Here is a 20,409-nt window from a genome sequence, read left to right on the forward strand (position 1 = left end):
TATTCAATCTGTTTATTTGAGTGAAACAATCATTTCAGGGAGGGAAGCCTACTAGACGCGATAAGGCTGAATTGTGTTTAGCGCCACCACCAACCCCCCAACCCCTGTTTGCAGTACGGCCTGCGAGCGCTTGCTCAAATCTATTTGGTTGTCATTGTTTATGTTTGTGGCGACCAAAAAGGGGGAGGGAGTAAGGGGTGTTAGGGTGATGCATCATTTTCTGCCTTTTGTTTGTTTTGCTTTTTATTGATAGATTGATTGTTACCTTGGACATGAGCGTTGTGATGGAGGATCTAGGGACAAAAAACACAAGTGGCAGCTCCTCGCTGTCACCTCACTAGTCAGACTGGCGAGCTCATAAAACATGATCAATATTTCCCCCTCCCACTCTATCCATTCATCTATTCATTTTCTTTCACTGGGTCTCTATAGTTGTGGCTGAAAAAGCCCGCTGTCAAAAGCAAAAAGTTTCTCATACAATTCCACAATAATTGAAGGCCATTTTTTACTCCCCCTCGGTATAGAAACAGTGTTTCTGTGATCAGAATGAGTGAATATGTGATATGACATACAGTACAAACACTGCGGTTAATAGAGAGGAGACACTAGAGCATTTGGTGGTCGTGAAGTTAGACATTCGAGGAAAGAAAAGGTCGGGGTTTGATTGAGTAGCCAGCCAATACTCAAACAAAGCCCAGTCTCAGAGGGGGTAGAGGACAGGCACAAAGTTAGCATTGCAGCCCCTTAGGTACCCACAGATGCCTCACCACTTCCATCTTAGATCGGGAAAAGGGACTAAGGGCAGACAGAAGAGTAAAGGACAATCACTCTGCTCTGTCAGGGACAGGTCAGGCAAATACAAAAAGGAAAATCTGCCTTACTTTTATTTGCATGTTACCAGATAAACTTTATTCTACTGCCTCTTATTTACTGACTGCTAGAAGACAAATCCAATGATTCTGCTTTACCTTGAAGGACAAGAACTAGCAGCAGGGTTTGTTAACTTATTTTTATTAACTAATTCTGCTCCACAGTATCAAGTATCAAGTCTGTTTCCGAAAGGGTTTATTAAAGATTCAAGTTGGGTGTATTGCTAGCTAGCAGATTATTGGAGAAACAATATAAAAATGTGTTCAGTGGGTAAGAAGCCTTGGTGGATGTGAGGTTGGATACGCAAATGGAAAAAAACACAGTTGATTGGTCTCCTTAAACCTCAGGACCCAGTTGTACCAGTATAACAGCAGGATTTTAGACCAAGATTATTTCATTTCAGTTGATTCACTGTGATCAGCAGCCTGCTTTTAACTCAACTTTGGTGAACTTTGACGAAAAAAAGTGTGCAGTTGACCAATTGCACAATTGACAGGTGTGACCTACGATGGAACAGAGAGCTCCATAAAATCAGAAATGGAGTAAGAACCAAGTTGTGTCACGTCATCCAAATTTGTTTGGATGGCGTGACACTTCACAAAGGACGCACACATTAATTTATTAGTCTAATGGAACAATGGTTCCCTGAATTGCCACCATGAACCATAAATTGTGAAATGAACTAAAGGAATACTACGTTGACTGTTTGAATAAACAGATTGGAGACAGTGTCGGACAACCAACAGAAGTAGCTTAAAGGTGCAGTCTGTAGAATTTAGCAGCATCTAGCGGAACAAATTTGCAGAAATGAAATATAATCCCAGACCAGTGTGTTTCTGTTAATTTAGAATGAGCCCTTTATGTCTACATAGGGAGCAGGTCCTATTCAACGTAACCCGCCATGTTTCTACAGTAGCTCTCTCCAGAGTGAGTGAGTTTTGCATCCACTGTAGATTCTCTTATACATTTAAAAGGGAGGGTTGAGGGCTAGGAATTGCAATCTGCAAGCTCACTGCCAGATGCCATTAAATCCTACACACTGCTCCTTTAATTCATTTTAACATTGGCTTTACCACTGAGCTGTGATGTTTGTGTCTGAGATGAGAATAGGACGCTGAACAAAGCATTTAATACCCATAGGATTAATACACAGTGCAACCTTTGCTATTCTGGGGTGAAAAGGTCATGAGCAGGAGCTCATGACAGATGATGGTAGGTGATCCCTGATCAGACTCTGATGTGGTATTTCCAGTCAAAATATCATCCCTAATCCCTCAGTGCGTGTCAGATGTTTCTGGTGTCAGGTGACCATTATGGGTGGTGAGGCCACGTGTGTCACATAGTAAAGGATAACATTAGTCTCTTCTGCCATGTAGTCCTAAGGGAACTGGTCTCCCGAGTTATGGGACTTACTATAGGTGGCAGGGCAATGGGCAAATAGGTGACAAAACCTGAGCCAAGCCATTTTCAGAGAAATATGTGTCATGCCTCACATGTCTCAGCCAATTAAAGTGTCTGCACCTAAAGCAGAATTATAGCATAGTTAACCATAATGAGTTGCAAAGTTTGAGATCACTGCCTGCCAGACATAAAAGAAAAGAAGAAGGTGCAAATTCACTGAGAAAGTTTGGAGTAGCTCAAATAAAATGAGTTGCTATATATCTGTTGTACCACTGAGAATATTTACAGGTATTAAGTTCAAACAGCTGTTATTTACTCTTGCTGCCTCATTACCGACATACTGCTCCCTTGTCTAATGCTAGAATGATAGAGAACTAATTTTATATCATGTGACATCTCTTAGAATATCTCAAGCTCGGATTTAAATGTTGAAACCTTCTCCTGCCAGTCAGTGTTTTTATGTCCTTTATTGATTTAATGTCCTGACATAATTTCTTTGAGCCAAATTCAATTTTGCATCTTGTTCACTGGCTATAAAGTCTTAGAGCTTTGATTAGATATTTATGAATGAAGCAGTGCATTTGAAAGTCTTGAGCTGCATTTGATTCTGGTCAGAAAATAACTGCTCAAAGTTAATTACAGGCCAGGTAAATCCCAAGCACTGCCTGTGTGCTGTATTTTTATTTTTACATGTAGGCCTTTTTCTCCAACTTGAATTTTTATGTATAGTCAGTCAAATCTGAGCCCAGATTTTGTGTGTGCGGAGTGTGCAGATGGCTTGTTTTATCTGGATAGACATCACCTTCAGTGCACCACTCCCTGGCGAGCAGCGGATTGGACTGGCTGAGGTTAGGAAAGTGAAATCCGGGGCTGGCAGTATTCCCTCCCTGCCTCGTGTACTTCGCGCTAATCTCCTGGTCGGGTCAGCGCTAGAACAATTAAATGAGGAGAGCCAAGCGGTTCTTCCAGGACCCTGGGGCCTTGTCGCATGGGCGGGAGGTTAGCTCGACACCACTGGTGGGAGAAGATGCATCATTAATGAATCAGGAAGTGGAGACCGAGCTTGTCGGCACCCCAGTAAACTCTATTAGACCACACCCCATTGCCTTTCCCTAATGAATAATGTATGACGCCCTGCTGGTTCCAGGTGTGACTTGACACAGCAGTTAAAAAAAAGTATATGAATATTCAGTGGCGGGTGGTAATGAAATCAAAATGTTCAGTATGGGAGTCCGTTTTTAGATTGAGTCTATCTCTGCTGTGCGGAACTGGTAGACTGTGCTGATGGAGAGAAATGAGAGACTTTATATGCACTGACAGGGCTGAAATTTTGCCCTGCACTTTTAATGGTTTGTCTGACAGCAGATGGAGATGTCACTGTGAGCGCACTGATGGAGGCCATTTTGTTTTGGCGAGGCAGCAGTGATTTGTTTGTCTGGGAGGATACTGATGAGCAGGAGGACAGAGAAATGACCCATCGGTCAACACTAAACAGACTTCATTTAGCTGCTCTAACAGAGGGCTTCAAAATTGCACTGTCGAAGAAGACATTTGTTTCTTAAACACACAAGCTACTCAATATGAACAAGGTACATATAAGCCACTTTAAACTGCAACAGGTGAAAGATTGTTGAAGGATTCAGCAGTGACGTGTCTTTATGCCTCAATGAAGCAATGAAGATATTTGGTAGTTTTACTAAAACAACTGCTGAAAAAACACCACAAAACTACATTTTTCTGTTGCACTGTGTCCTTTCTCTATGTTCCACCACTCCCACTCGAGATAAGCATGTAGCTCTGGCATTTACAGGCTCCATCCAGCAGCAGAAGAACAAGGGAGCTTGAGCTCGTCATAGACAAATGACCAAGCCTCCGAAGGTTAATGCCCACCATGTGTGGAACAGGGGGCCGCAGGAGGCTAACGTAGCTACAAAAAGCACGTCCCAGACACCCCAGCAGGCGTAAGGGGCTCTAGCCACTGATTAATGCCATACTTTGGCTAATTACCTCCTCAGCGGACGTTAGCTTTAATGACACGAGTCATCAGAATACGTCAGTGTGGATGGATAGCTGGTTGGGGGGGTTGAAAGAAGAGAAAAGCAGGAGAGATATCAGCGCAGCCATGCGTCAGAGGAAGCCATCGACTGCGCCTTCCCACCCCATTAGGTCGATTCCAGCACAACCGCCACTGTGCTGTCCACATCTGAATAATAACTGCCGCTCAATTTCAACCCCACCACCCTGCTGCCCTTTCCTCAGTCCACCAGACCAGCATCGACTGGGTCCATTTGGTACCCTGTGACGCTTTCAGCCAAACTCTAATTTACAAAGAAATAAATGGTCTTCATAATAACAAGGGCCTGAATGCCCCAATCTCAATGAATCTTCCCCGACCTCCCACAACAATGTATTCCAATGCAACTCACTAACAGAGAAAAAAAAAAGTTGACAGTGTCTTCACAGCTGCTGTCTTCATAATAACAGGGACCTGAATGCTCCCTTCTCAATGAATCTGACCCGTCCTCCCACAACAATTCATTCCAATACAACTCACTAACACAGAGCAAAGAAGTTGACTATGTCTTCAAAGCAGTTGTCCCACCCAGCTGATGAGTTAGAAGTGCCTGATTGGCTCGGTGTGCTGTCCTCCAGTGTGGTCATTCAAAGCCCAGTGGAAGAAGTGAACTCTGATGGCAAAGCTAATTTGGATATTCTCTCAACCGTGAAATATGGAAAAGAGTTGCTAAATGAGCAATTAATCCCATGGAGATACCATGTACCTGCAAAAACTTAGATGGAGGAAGGGAGAAGAACAGAGTGGAAAAGAGGGCAAATTACTATTTTAACTTTCCTTGATGTTACAGATGGATTTAACAAATGTAGATTTACCTGATATGATGATCATTAACATTTTGAGATAGAGAGAAATCCAAACTGCATGTTATGTTTGCAAACAACACCTTAGTCATATTTTTAAGCTATGTTTTGCCATTTCCCTTTGAGGGTTCTGGCTAATTGCCTGCAGATGATTTTAGCCTTTTCATTCCCTGAAGGCCTAATTGTAATGTATTGTTGTGGTGGTCACGGCTCTCCTGGAAGTCTTATTTATTTTTGCCATTCATCAGTCTGTTAAATATAGTCAATACTATTGTCAACGTAAATTACACAGCCCACTATAGAGGCGACTTAACACGGATGAGGGAGGCGGAAAAGGACCTTGAGCCGGCGTAGGCTCAGCCTGCCAGATCGAGAAGGGTCTAACTGCAGTCTTGCAGATTTACCTTCCTTGTTTGGAGTTGTTTGGAATGTGTATCTTCCTACAGAGAATGTATCTGTTTTTCGAGTACTAGCACACATCAGGCTACAGCTACGTGTATTTATGTAATTATTTCATTTACATTTTGGCATTAATATTAAATAAAAATATCTTTCCCTACACAATCACACATCAAAATCTGCTGAATGGTAGTCTGCAGCACAACCACACAGCATCCATACACTTTCCGGCGTACAGCCAATCATTTACATTTTCAAACGTACAGCCAATCATAATGTGTAATCATAACTCCGAACCGTTCTGGCAGGCCAAGCTGATCTGGTATGGACAACAGTGCCAAGAAGTGCTCTTAAGTGCAACAGTAATGCTGATTCAGAGTTGAAGGCAGCAATGAAAAAGGGATGAGATGGAAAGGGATGGCCCTTGTCTTTTGCTCTCTTTGCGATGTGAGAGGAAAGGGTTCATTCCAGTGCCACAGACAACAAGTGCATGGTTTAAGTGTCTGGCACTATGACATGTAGCTGAAGAAATGGTTCATCCCTTGCATTGTCTCTCTCTTAGGGACACTGGTAAAAAAAAAAAAAGAAAAGAAAAAAGCTGTGTCTGGCTACATTTCAATCCTATCTAGCTGTTGCAAAATATTGATTCTCTCTAAGAACAGAAAGTCAAGGTAAATATTTACCACATTTCACTCTGTAATTACAGTATGTCTTGAGACAGTACCGACACAGTACATATACACACATAATATTTACATATTAGCCTTCGACTACATTGTTGGCAGTATTGTCCTTGAAGTTAAGTTGGACTGGCATTAAACTATTTCAATAACAATTTGCACAAGACTGCCTCTGTCTTCTTTATTCAAACAGAAAGGCTCTGAATAATCTCTCTCATTCCCTGTGTGGGTGTGTGAGTGTGTCTAACACACACGCACACTCACACACACACACTAATAACTAGCAATCATGATAATCTATAACTGCACTCCAGCCGAGTCCCTGGACAGGCATTACAGTCATGTTGCGGGCCAATAAATAACGGCACAAATAAAGCGCCTGTCCATTCTCGCACCCAGTGTGTATGCAAAATAGGTCAATAACACTATCCTGGAGGTCACTGCCAGACCGTTTGCTCCTTTATCGACTATACTGCAATTCCAAAGGAATTAGGCTATGTCACAATTCATCGTTGCCGCAGCCTCTGGGTCTTTGACAAAAAGGGAGCCTTCTGAGAGGATGACAAAACCTATTTGTCTTACAAGGTTGTGTGTGTCTGTTTTGTTTCTGCTTCGCCTTCACTGACCTGAATCAAAAAAGAAAAGAGGCTTTTGTGGTGTGTCTTTTATTTTATGTTCTTGTCTTTGCCGTGTAGAATGTTAGAAATGTGCTTCTCTTCTTTGATGGTGTGGACAACATGATTAAAGCCTGGATTATTATATTTGCCACCCAGAATTAAAATGCTACTTTAGATTACTAGTTACCTGATAAAACCTGTTATCAGTGTAACTCACCAGATTGCTGTAACTTAGTCGAGACATGTACTTAAAGTGAGATGTTTAACTTGAGTCTGTTGGTATATTGTTGTGCTACTTATCATCACATGTCAAATATTTAAAAAATGCACCCTTTCCCTTATGATGGCTCTTTCCGCACTCAGGGGCAAACATAAAACTAATCCAATAAATGCTAGCTTAGATTTTGGGGGTGGTCTTTGCCAGTCTCCACCTGCAGTTTTATAAAGCTTATTAGTAGCCTACCAGCAGCATTATCATAAGATGGAGGTATGAAGTGTCCGTTTGCAACATTACTCACAGCTCTCTTCTGTGCCAAAGGCATGTGGCATGACATGTGGCTTGATGCCCAGTTAAGAACATGTCCTTCTCTTTTGTCCTCCTCCACCCATAATTGGGAGTGAAGGAGGGGGTGAGTGATCCTCAAAGGCAACTGTCAGGGTCCATTTTAAACACTTTGTCTCAAGTACTTTTAATCTCTCAATCAAGCCTATCCCAACATCTATTTCCACCTCAATATTATAGGTAAAGATAGAAAATCATTAAAGAAATGTACAATCTTACCTAAAAGCCATTTTGAGAGACTTTAACTATCAATGGTTCTATGGATATATTGGCATCTTTTATGCTGTGAAAACACAGTGACAAGCTTTGGGACAAGGTGGGTGGTTAGGCAAGCACATGATTTGACATCAGACACCATGACAACAACCTTTTGAAGATTAAAGAGGCTGCAGGTTTGAGAGCAATGCACAAAGGTAACTGATTTGATTCCTGGTTTTGAAGATTTTACTATCACACTAATTGCAAAAGTTTCAACAGAAATGCTCAACTGAAGAAGGGCTTAAGGATAAACCCACCCAAGGTCGGACCAGTTCTGTCGCTATGCTTTCAGTCCCTTTTTTACCTGTGTTAAGTGTGAGCTGGTGCAACCGCCACTAAGCCAGTGGCAAACCCTGTTAAGAAAAGCTGACAGACAGACCGGGGAAGAGTGGCTACAATGTCTGGTGGGTTTTGATACTGTCACAAGACATCTCTTCCTTCCTCTTTCCGCCATTCTTCTTTGTCCATGGCTCTCCCCGCTCCTCTCCCAGTCCCATCATGATGGCCTGAGCATGAAGGAGCCATCTGTCACTCGGCGCTCATTGCTGCTCGGGTCCTGAGAGCCCGCCACTCGCCTCTCACCCGCCTTGGCTGTCATGTCCGCTGGCTGACGGGAAAAGTGACGAGTGGCGACAAACGTCCCCAGCTTGAGTCTGTCAGTAGCCCCCCCCACTCACCCCTTTCCTATCCTCCCTCTTCTCCCTCCACAAGCATGCACACACACATACTCACACACACACAGAACTATCCAAATGTATACACCCGTCTATGCTTGAAAAATCTGCTCGCTGTATCTATACAGACAGCCTTCAGAGAGCTCACGTTCAATTGATTTTCTCCATTTTGCAACAGCATGACATTCTGACAGGGGAGAGGGTGAGCAGAAGAATAGAAGAGGGAGAAGATGGAGAGAGACAGGCAGAGAGTGGTATTCCCCCATCTGACCATTATGAGCGGCATGTCAAACGAGGGCAAGAGACAGAGGCCTTGACATGGGCCAGCCCACACAGGGAGAGGCGGAGAGAAGGGGGAGGGAGGGATGCAGGGACGAGGGAAGCAAGGGAATAGAAAGAAATGGGGATGTAAAAAAAAAGAAGGGGAGGGCAGTTTCAGACAAGGGAGGGAGGGGAAAGAAAGTGAGGGATGGAGAAAAACACTGTAAAGAAAACGACAGGAGGGAGAAAAAAAAGTAGAGAGCGAGTGGAATAATGAGGCGGGGCAGGTGGAGAGGAGGAGGCGGAGAAGAGAGTGCTCCTTTCAACCTCCCATCGATCGGATACAGTCAGACTGGCAACGGCAGGCCTCACCCCTTCTTATCCCTCCTTTGCTCCCCCGTTCACGCCCTCCCCTCTTCCTCATCCCTCCCTGCGCCCCGGCTTGCAGGGGCCAAAGTGATAGACAGTGAGAATGTAGTGATAGTATTTGATTGTCAGCTGAAGTGGCAGTTATAAATTTACTCCAGGATAGCCATTTACTGTGACGGTTCGGGGGATTGAGTGAGTGTGGTGTGGCGGTGATGGGGGGGGGGGGTGTAGAAAGAGAGACACAGAGTAAGATGAAGGTAGAGGGGTTATCGCTGGGAGGGACCAGCTCTCTGATCTTTGTCTCTCATTATCCTTTGTGATAAAAAGGAATTTCATGGATGCCCACCATCAGACACAAACACACACAACATAAAACCTTCAAAACCAACAAATAGCCGCTCTCTCAATTTGGGCAATTCAGGGCTTCTAGCTGGAAAGAAGAAAAAAAAATATGACCTCTGTTTCATGTCGTTTACTAGAGCATCTGTCTTTGTTTACAATATCTTCCTCATATTTGGAGGCAGGGGTCCAGCCGTTTCATAGCACTCCCCCTCCACCCCCCCGCTCGTCACCCCCCCATTCCTGGTGGATTATTCCTTCAATTTCTTAAAAGCCGAAGCCTCCGTGGGATGGTCCAATCGCAGGAGAGGGATAGGGTGTGTGTGGAGGGGTGCAGGAAAGCAGTTGGCATTTACAAATGCTGTGGGTGCAGTGAAATATGGGAGCCATATTTCAACATGTGTAAGGCCCCGCATGCACTTGCACAGACACACACACACACACACACAGACACACAAAACACACAGGCATGCTGTCACCTCCCACACGCATAGAGCACACAATTCAGAGGGAGCACATTGTCATCAGTCTGCAGTAGTCAGGTGCATCTGTGTGAATGTGTTTGTTTGTGCATGTGTGTGTGTGTGTGTGTGTGTGTGTGTGTGTGTGTGTGTGTGTTTTGGAGGGTGGGGGGGGCTTGCATGGGTGGGTTTGTGTGCACCTTTTGACACAGGCTTGACAGGCTCTTAATTGCATCCAGGGTCCATGATGGTGCTTGCTTTTGCAGATGGTGGCACACACACACACACACACACACACACACACACACACACACACACACACACACACACACACACACACACACACACACACACACACACACACACACACACACACACAATCTGAGATAGGATCCGCAGGTATGATGATATTTTTGTAGCTGTACCTGAAACCTGTTAATTAATCCTAACCCAAACTATAACACTAATTGGCCCCTTTGTCTAAGAATACCACTCTTTGCCTTGACAGATTTTTGCAGTTTTTTCAGGGACATTCAGACCCCAGAAGAGAGTAAAAAAATGTGATCTCACACTCAAATGCGCTTGCACACACAGCTCTAATACTGACATGAGCAGGAGGAAAAGGAGAAGGAAGAGAAATACTACGGGCATGTCTACCTGAAGGCACAGGCTCTAACTAGCAGCTAAACTTAACAAAAGAAGCTTTGTGAGTGTGTGTGTGTATGTGTGTGTGTCTGAGTGTGTGTGTTCAAGCGTCAGACAGACAAGTTATGCCCCTGTTGTTCCCTTATTTTAACTCTTTCTCCGGCTGTGTGTCATAGATATCAGCTCTCTGGTTCTCACTTATTTCAAAGCATTTTCTCCACAACAGTTCACAAATGTCTGCATCAGTCACTGCAATCTAAATGTGATCTTTGAGAGAAAATTGGCTGTTAGATATATTGAGTCATGTTAAGTTTGGCCTTTGTTAACTGTATGGATGTGGGAGTTTAAAGCATATATACTAAACTGCAAGCCAAAGCATTAGCTGAGGTCCAGTAGATATTCAGCACATCAATTGCATATTATGATATGCAACAACAAAAAGAATGGCCACCAAAACACACATGCATGTCAGTATTGTGTTAGGATATATCTCTGTGTCAGAATTCAGTGTGACCAGAACTGAAGGCAGAGAAAGTCATCATGGCATTCCTGGCATGCTTGTGAAGCTGAGGTATGTACAACAAAGACAGGCACAGCTATAAGATAAACAGACGATGTAATTACCGTAGGATACTGCACGGTAGCCCAACATACACATTCCTATTGACACATTTGTATTACACACATATTGTGCATTATAGTCCAGGCATCCTTCTACACACCGTAAGAGACAGAAAAAATAATGGTTTTTGTATCTTGAATTCAGCTAACCCTAAAATGACCCGTGCTGTTTGCATCCCTCACTGCAAACCAATCGGTACCGCCGGTCCCCTGCTCGCCGGTCATTTAATAACCTGCATCCAGACGTGCATATTGGTTTCAATATGAGGAATAATAATGGCAGCGTGATAATGACTGTATTAGCATTTGTAGGCAATTTAAAGCCAATCTGAACTATGACCATTTAAAGTCCTTTTTAGTTGTTGTGTCTCATATGTTTTCATTCTGTTCATGTTCCTTGACAAGCACAGCTCACACATATCAATATGCAACCCCGTCATCCCGCTTTGTTTATCTAGATTTGTTTTCATTTGCACATGTGATTGCAGTATAAATCTTCTATGCAGCTATTCAAATAACAGCAATATCAGACTTTCTACATTATATATAACCTCTGTTCATGTACAGTTCCTCTCCTCCCACACAAAGCTTATGAAGACAGAGCAGAACAGAGATGGTGTCAGTAAGTTTGTACAGTACAGGTTGTTTCAGTAGGTTTGGATGTAGCTTGTAGCCATTTCCGGTGGCTACGTTTAAAATACGGAACACTGACTCTGCAGAGCAGTAACTGCCGGCTGTCTGAAAGTACCTTTATGCAATGTCGTCACTTTCATCATTGAAAGTGACACTTCAAGGATGAGATGTCACTTGTGGAGTGACTTCAGAGGTCTGCACCTGAGTAACAAAACACGTACTTGAGTCAGACTCAAGGCTTCACACTCAACTTACATTTTTTTAAAAAAAAGGACTCTTGCAACTTAACTTAACTTTAACACCAACGCAGCTGCAATTGAGCCTGATGACTTGAAAGACTTGCATATCCTCCCCATAGTTAGAGACAGAGCAGACATCTAGGACAGCGTTCATATTTGAGATCTGGTTAAAGTTCAGATTCTTGCTTTTTAACTGTGAGATGGAATTTTGAGGTTATACGTGTAGAGACAAAGGGAGGGAAAGTAAAATGATTACTATGAAGTTATTGTGAAAAGTCTTTTCATGTGTATGATTGCAATACTTGGTGTGGTTTATTATTCTTATGTAAAGTGTCACTAGCATTTCTTCGTTTTAGAAAATTACACACATTCAGTATTGTCTGTTTAGGACTCAAAAATCCAACGTGTAGGACTTATAGGGACTTGTAGGATACGTATTTATTGAAATGATCAAAGCTACTCTGGGGTGAACTGCAAAGGTTTGATTTACCCTTCTCTTTTCTGGAATTTTAAAAGTGACCCCATATAAATAGCAATAAGGTTTTCAGGAAGACTTACATCGTCTATCTGTCTTTGATACTGGACATCGTAATGTTTTTATCAGTAGAGTAGGCAGAGGTTAGGGGCATAGGGAGTGATATTTTGGTAAATGTCCAACTGCTTTTGATGTGTTACAGTCATTCTGTAGATCCTGGATCGACGCCCAGATGTCCCACAGGGCTCCATACTGCACAGTATTTTTTTTATTGTTTTGTCTTTAAACGGGAAACTGAAAAGATTGTAGCGTTTAATCTAAAATTATGTGTATGACATTGAATCTATGACGCTCATTCTGAAAGGTATTTTAAATGCATGCTTGTAATCACAACTACAGTAACCGAACAGGATTAGTCATACAAATATCTTGATATTTCTAAAGACACACAGGTGACCAAAGATAACAATATGGATCTTGAAACAATTTTATCTATTAAGTATTATGCAGGTCAAGTAAGGTTCTGGATTATAAGTGATTGAGTTCTTATCACTTATAAATTTTATATATATTTATGAGAATATGAATTCCCTCTCATTCCCACAAGCCCAGTGAGTGAAGAAAAAGACATTTTGTTGGGTGTTTATCTCTCTCTGAGCCTTTCCCTCAACAAAAGTATAAAACATGCATAGGTTGTGCGCTCTCCTTTAAAACATTAAGACATTCAATGGACATTTAAAAAGTTCCAGGAGGTATCGACTCTGGATTGCTTCACTTGGATCTCATGATGTCAATAGCAGCTGCCTAAAAAACAACAGAAGCACTCAGCACAACAAGCATTCAACCTCAATAGCGTTTGTGAATGAACTCAGGCTCCTATTAAAGCCACATTAGATTCTCGACATTACATGCCTTGTCTCAGCGGAATGCTAGTCTTGTTTTTCCCTCCGCTATGTGTTTGTACGAGGACAGAGGAGGCGGTGCGTGCTGGAGGGGAAACAGTTCGTTTAATATGGATTCAGGCGCTGGCGCCTTGCAGGCCTGCCCACTGTGGGCCTCCCAGACCTCATTGTAATTTCATTAGCTGCCGCGGCGACAATGAGCACCGTGTCGCATCAACACATCAAACCCCTGGGCCGCCAATACCCACGAGCCTGCACACGCATGCACATAAACAGAGCAGAAAGACTTACATTTGTGCACGTGCGCACGTAAACACGGAAACCCACTCACTCGCTGGCTCACTTTTCGCACTCTCTCTCACACGTTCCCACAGTCTTCCCACCCTCCTCCACCCCTCCCGAGCCTGTTTTCCCACCGGTAGGTCTCTGGTGGGCAGAGGGAGCAGGATTTCTTCTGGGGCTTTCCCTGTCTTCCCGTTATAGAACGGCAGAGCTGGGAAGGAGGACATGGTGGAGAGAGAGAAGTGGAGACGATCGGATCGGCTTTGATATATGGAACCAGCTTTGATGGTCTCTCCCCTCTTCTCACTATAAATAGCTAGCAACAGCTTTAGGGGGAAAAGAAGAGTGCCAAGAGGAGGAGGAAGGGAGAAGGAAGAGAGGAATGATCCCTGGAGATAACATTTTATTCTCTCCACACATAGGTACACACATGCATACGCTATACATACGTAAACAAACTGACATGAAAGAAAAAAAGTTTGAGAACCAATTCTCACTGGCAAAGACATGAAAATGTTTACAACTGAACAAAGTGGCAGGATTTGAAACATGCAGTATAGACACGCACACACATGCACACACACACACACACTCATGGGTGTAGATGGAGAGAGGTTTAAGTGCCTGGGGCATGTTGCACAGTAGAGAGGTCAGGTTCCTTATAGCTATATAGGAGCGACAACAGTGTGAATGGAAGGCAAAGTGAGAAACAGCACTAGTACATGCTACAATCATCACCATGTGCTGAGCAAATCGACATGATGGCATGTGACGGCACACTATTCATCATGTCTTTATAAAGAGCATGCTGGTGACTTTGGATGGTTGAGCCCATTAACCTTAAATTGTGTCAACTTAACCCTACCACTGACTACTTCTAAAGCATAATATATGTTTTCAGATCAATTTCCCGCCTTTCATTTCTGTGTGCCATGAAAATGTATCGGCTCCAAACAAGCTAGAGATAATTCAGTGGATAATTTTGTGCACATTTTTAAGTAGTGAAGTAACGCAGCTTGTGAGCAGGGACCAATTTGAAAGTGTTGCATTTATGTATGCCATGACATCTAAAATTGCAGTCACCTGTGAAAAAGCAGTGCATTGCACCAAGCAATATTTAGGAAACTGATGACAGTAGACAAAAGCAACATTTTGACATCGATACTGTAAATGTCCCTTTCAATGATAGCAAAAAAGAAAGAAAGAAAATGATGTAAAAATGTATAGGTAGCTTTGGACTGAAATAAATGTTACAAAAATGTGAGGATTACAAAAATGTGGATGGGAGACTTGCCTGAATGCAACTTTCTTCATATAAAATTTTCTTTCCATAATTACTAAATTAACGTATTTGGTTGAAAAGCCCCCAGAAATATATTTAGTGAAATCAATAGCTAAATGTCTTCAAAGCATAAGTGAAACAAGCCTGGTGTTCTATCCTGCATGGCCTTTGTCACATCAAACAATGGGAGTGAATTACCCAGCATGCAATACACTACAGGCCTGGAGGGTGAGCATCCATCCTACCTCACTGTAGCTTTACAACAGCCTGTCAATGACACAGCCTAAACAATGTCAACTGCAGCAACCGGAAAGTGATTCAATTTAAAGACCTGCTTTACTCTCCTCCACTCGTAGCCAGCCTTCAAACCCATCGCCCCCCCCCCCCTCTCTCTCTTTCTTTCTCTCTTTCTCCCCATTCTCACCGACGCACATGTACACAAATCAAATGTAAACATGCAGACGGCATGTCTCCATGAGCCACAGGGGACAGGCGGTGGCAGCTCAGTGCGCGCCGCCTCACTCGTGCCACCCAGAAACAAATGACCGGCCCTTTCATTTCCCCGCCCCGCCACAACACTGTCCCACCTAATCACTTGTCGTCAGTGAACATGACAGAGCTTTGCCTCAAGTTATGGCTCCTGGATGATGACACACTTAGAGGCCCTGGCAAGGGAAGTTAGAGAAGCGACAAATGTATCAATCTATCGCAGCGCTGAGGACTCTCGCCCCCCGCTACCACCACCAATAAATGACAAATGAGTTTAACTGCCACCGTTAGAGGCATTTATAATATTGATCTGGCATGAGTCAATAGCCAGCGCTCTGCTCAGGCACTCATAATATTACTTTGAGCAGTGTGAACACTTGCATGCGCATAAATACATACATACACAGAGACGTGGCACACACACACACACACACACACACACTCTTGTACTGTCTCTGAAAAACAAAGGGGAGGAAATCAATGGACAGTGGTGCTACTAAGGGAAAGACTAATGTTCCTAACTAATGAAAATAAACACATTAGGAATGTACGGCGTTAACCGACCTCTGAATTGACCTCACTCCATCTTGACACAATTAATCCCTCGTTAAGGGGGTAATTGTTTGCCACTGCTCATATTTATTGTTGATCGCAGTGGCGAAGGTGCCCGCTGTGTCTTAAACCAGGGTGAAGCTCATAAACAGCACACAAACACACACACATATAAATGTATATCCCATTGCTCTCCATTGCATGTGTGTGCTGAAGATAGCAGCGGTGGTCTTGAAGCGCACGTGCCCTCAAGTTGCCAGGGGCAGCGATCGATAAGGAGAGGGAGCAAGCCGGCACGGGCTCTAATTGAAATGAATTTGGCGACGGATAGATAAACGATTGGACATGTAAAGAGAGCGAGGATAGGATGAAAAGGGAGGGAGTGGGAGAGGGGGGGAAGAGATTGAGATTTTTTTTTTCACCTTTTCTCTCAAAGGGCGAATGTCTGGGGAGTCTTCAAATGAGAAATACGGTCACTTTATCATTGGCGGGGACCAATAAGAATTTTACATGGGACTGAATCAATCATGCTTGGCTTTAATACGGAAAGGGATGAACAGAGGAATATTTGCACAATGTAATAACACTGTTTCTACATTCTGTCCATTTGGTCACTACGGTTCGATTAGTAGCTCAAACACTTATCACATCTATACCGTTGTATCCCAGTAGCATCTTTTTTTGGCTGCTCAACTGCCATCCTGTCAATAATATGGTGCTGTTTCACTGATGAAATTACCATGTCGCTGTGTGTAAACAGCTTTGCAGAAAAGAAATCAAAGCCAAGAAAAGATCCAAAAAATTTCACAGGCAGATTTTGAACTCCTCTTCCTTTCCTGAGAGGCACTAGTAGAGCAACTTTTCTCCAACTGCTCTGTAGTCTACACACTATGACAATCATTAAAAAATTGTGTTGTGTGTTTGATTAATAAACCGAATGTCTCATGTACAACACAAAGATTGACAGCTCAGCTTTCTGTGGGACTAACAGGCATGTTGAGGTCAGCCCTGTTGCTGTGCACGTGTTGCTCTACGGAGGCTTGCACCGGGGTTCAGCCCCGATAACAACAAAAAAACATGTGATCTTAACCTCTTTGACAAGAGGAGTGTGCTAGCATGCCTGTCGCGACGCTCTGTGTGCAGATGGATCAATGTGCACGCTGCCATTCCTCCGACTACATCGAGGCGGAGGGAAGTCGACAAAGGGAGGAGGAGAAAGACTGGGGGGGGGATCGGGCGGAGAGTAAAAGAAGCAGACAGCGAGACAGCGAGTGAGTACAGGGACAAGTGTTTAAGAGCTATTGCGTGTGCTGTTATGGGTGACCAGGTGGGGGGCCGTCAACCTGAAGGGAAGCTTGTTGTCTAGAGGAGCTGCTCTTCCAGGACAGGAGCCCCAACCAACCCACAAATGTACCCACGTGCACGCTGTAAACACAAACGTATAAGCGCAAACACACAGATGCATACCTACACATCCAATATCCCATCACCCCTCCATCCTGTAACTCACCTTTTTTAATGTTTGCTAGGTTTGTAGGAGGGTGCTTGGGAGGGGATCAAAGGTTAAGAGGGGGTAATGATAAAAGGAGAAATACCATCATCAAATGGGTGATAATGTTGTCTGCGTGTGAGCTCCAATGTGGGTAGATTGTTAAGAAATACTGGGGCTGGAGATTCAACTACCAGACCTAGCAGTAAACCTCATAACATACTGTAGTCTCATGAGAACTGAAATACTTCCTATAAGGGGAAGCATTGACAAACATTTGTTTTAAAAGGCTATATGTGGTTTTATGTTAAATTACGCAACTTTTTACAGTCCCACAAATGTAATTTTGTGAAATATGTTTTTTCTTCTATCTACAAAACAGTGTGACAATGCAAGTATAAAAACAGTGATATTTGGACTACCTGTGTTTTCAATATCCAGTTCCGCCAGTGCCAAACAGATACATGGAAAAAAAGAGAAGAGAGGAAAACATTATCAACAAACGACAATACAAAAAAGCCATATTTAAGCTGGAAATGTGAGAAAAACATTTGATGTGTCAGCTTAAAGACCAAATGATGCTTAAAAAAGAACAATAGCCCATCTATCAGTGATACATGACTTGATCTTGTATTAATTCCCTTTGATCATTACCATTGATTTAAATAGACATTTATTTGATTTGGTAATGACGTCCATTTTATCCCTAATTATTCAACTAATCGTTGAATTAAAAGGAGAAATAATTGATCACTCAGCTCTATACAAGCTAAACTGCTTTGAAAAGCTCATTTGTTTGGTCATCACATGGTCTGACCACGGCACCACTCTACAGTGGCCTTATTTATGAGAGTGACCATTTTGTACAAGGAGGGGGGGGGGCAACCATAATTAAAACATGCTGTGCTTTAAGTCCACAGCAAAATGAAGCAAATTAACCGCCTGAAAATGAATTACCATGAAACTCCAATGAGAGGGATGATGGATGACAGCTGTCTGCCACTCCTGACAGTTTTTACATTTGACTTTCTAATTAATGTGGGGATTTAATGTGTTTGTTAATTCTGTCAATAGCAATTATGTCTCTTTCAGCCGGCTTTGCCACACGCGTGTGCCCGATTTTATGCTAATGTGCTGTTCTGTATGTGTTGGAGCCATGACTGCCAAACGAGCCCGGCCAGCAAATGGGCTTTGGCTCCCCGCGGAGAAAGCGCTATGCTGAATATACATAGCGCAGCATATAAATTCAAGGCAGCTCCGCACTGTTGTATGCTTAAGTAAATTGGCAAGCGACTTGGGGAAGTGATTCGAAATGGTTTGTTGAATGAATGTTGGGAAAGGATCATGTTTACAGAACAATGCAGATTAACTGATGGTGATATTAAATGGGGAAAACAGAAACATAAAGGATGCAGCAGCATTAGGCACAATCCACAGCCAGTATAGAAATACATTAGCAACACTTCCTCTTGACTGTCTTCATCTAAATCTGTAAATCAAAAACATTTAAAACATGAAGCATTTGACAGTTGTTTGGATCTTTGTGGTTTAATCTTTCATTTTCTTTTCACACTCTCTCCATGTTGCTTGACTGTACAGTCTAAATAAAGTTTCTTGTGAGTCCTTGGGTAAACTTTTGTAATAAGGTTGCAGTCTTGGTTTTTTTTTTGGAGGGTGGCAAAGACAAACCTGCCTAGTCAGCACTCTGCGCCCAAGGACAGAAGGCCCGTGGTTGAAGAAGAAGTGAGGAAGATAGATTCAACTTGCTGTGGGACAAGTCCCTTGCGACCACCCACGCCTCCTCTCTTCTTTCACCTGGCCCACCACTCTCTTGTGTAATATCAATCCCTCGTCTGCCCTCTGCCTCCCCTCCCTTCACTCCTACACTCCCACCTCGAACATACCACACATATAAAAAGAGAGAGGACATCAATCACTGGGCTGCTGTTACTTTAAGTGACTTGCTGGTGACACTCTTACTGCAGGAGTGGCTACTGTTTCTCTTCATTGGCGCTCTCTTATGTTGGAGGGAGAGTGGAAGCGAAAGTCAAACAGCACTGATGAGGTTGTCGTCGTTCATTTCGCTTTTTCAATTTAGCCAGAAGTGCTTCCTATGAACTGACCCTTTAAAGTACACAAAATTAAAGCGGCTGATTATTTTAGTATGTGGATCCAGATAAATGAGGGCGGGAGAGAGAGAATGGGAGCCAGACAGAGGATAAAAAGATTGTGGATTGGAGTGTTATTTGCTATTTTTTAGTTAAATGCGTATTGCTTTGTTATAAAGTAACCATAATAAGTTAAGTTTCTTTAAATTAAGGTTTATTGATGGTTGATGGTTTTTTTTACTGATGCTTTATACATCAGTAGTTAGCCATTGAATGAGAAAAATTAGGTTTACAGGTTGCGATAAATAGCTCAGTTGTCGTTTATCCTCCTCCATCATCACACTATAGTCTTTTTTGGTCAGCTCTGTGGCTCAACAGGAAGACAAGTCATATGACTGAGCACTTGGATAAATTTGGCAAAATCGTTATTAAGTTCCTAACATTTACAAGACTTGAGAGATTATTATTGGAACTTGTGACATTTCTAATTGCAGATTGCTCACTAAACTTTTGTGTAACAGAACTATTAAAGTGATGGCTTGATGGCTCATAACCCTTTATCACTGACTTATGGCCAATCTATATAGACAGCATTTTTGACATCCAGTCAATCACACGTATTGCAGAACAGACATGTTTCCATTTTATTAAATGTAGACAAAATGTGAAATCTTAGAACACTACAACATTGGTAAGAGTAGGTAACACTGGGAAATAAAACAGATCAAATGATGAATGATACAGATTAGCTACAACTCTGAGTGTAAAACAAAAAGTGCGTACACCTCCAAAAACTTCTCATTGCAATGTAAAAGAGTGCATGGGCACAATTACAGCAAATATAGTTAAAAGTTGATGATTACAAAGGCTGATTTTGGTGTTCAATTTAAAGTAAGTGTCCATTTTCTCTTCTAAAGACTGTAT

This window comes from Scomber scombrus, chromosome 23 (genome assembly GCF_963691925.1).
Source record: "Scomber scombrus chromosome 23, fScoSco1.1, whole genome shotgun sequence".
Lineage (NCBI taxonomy): Eukaryota > Metazoa > Chordata > Actinopteri > Scombriformes > Scombridae > Scomber > Scomber scombrus.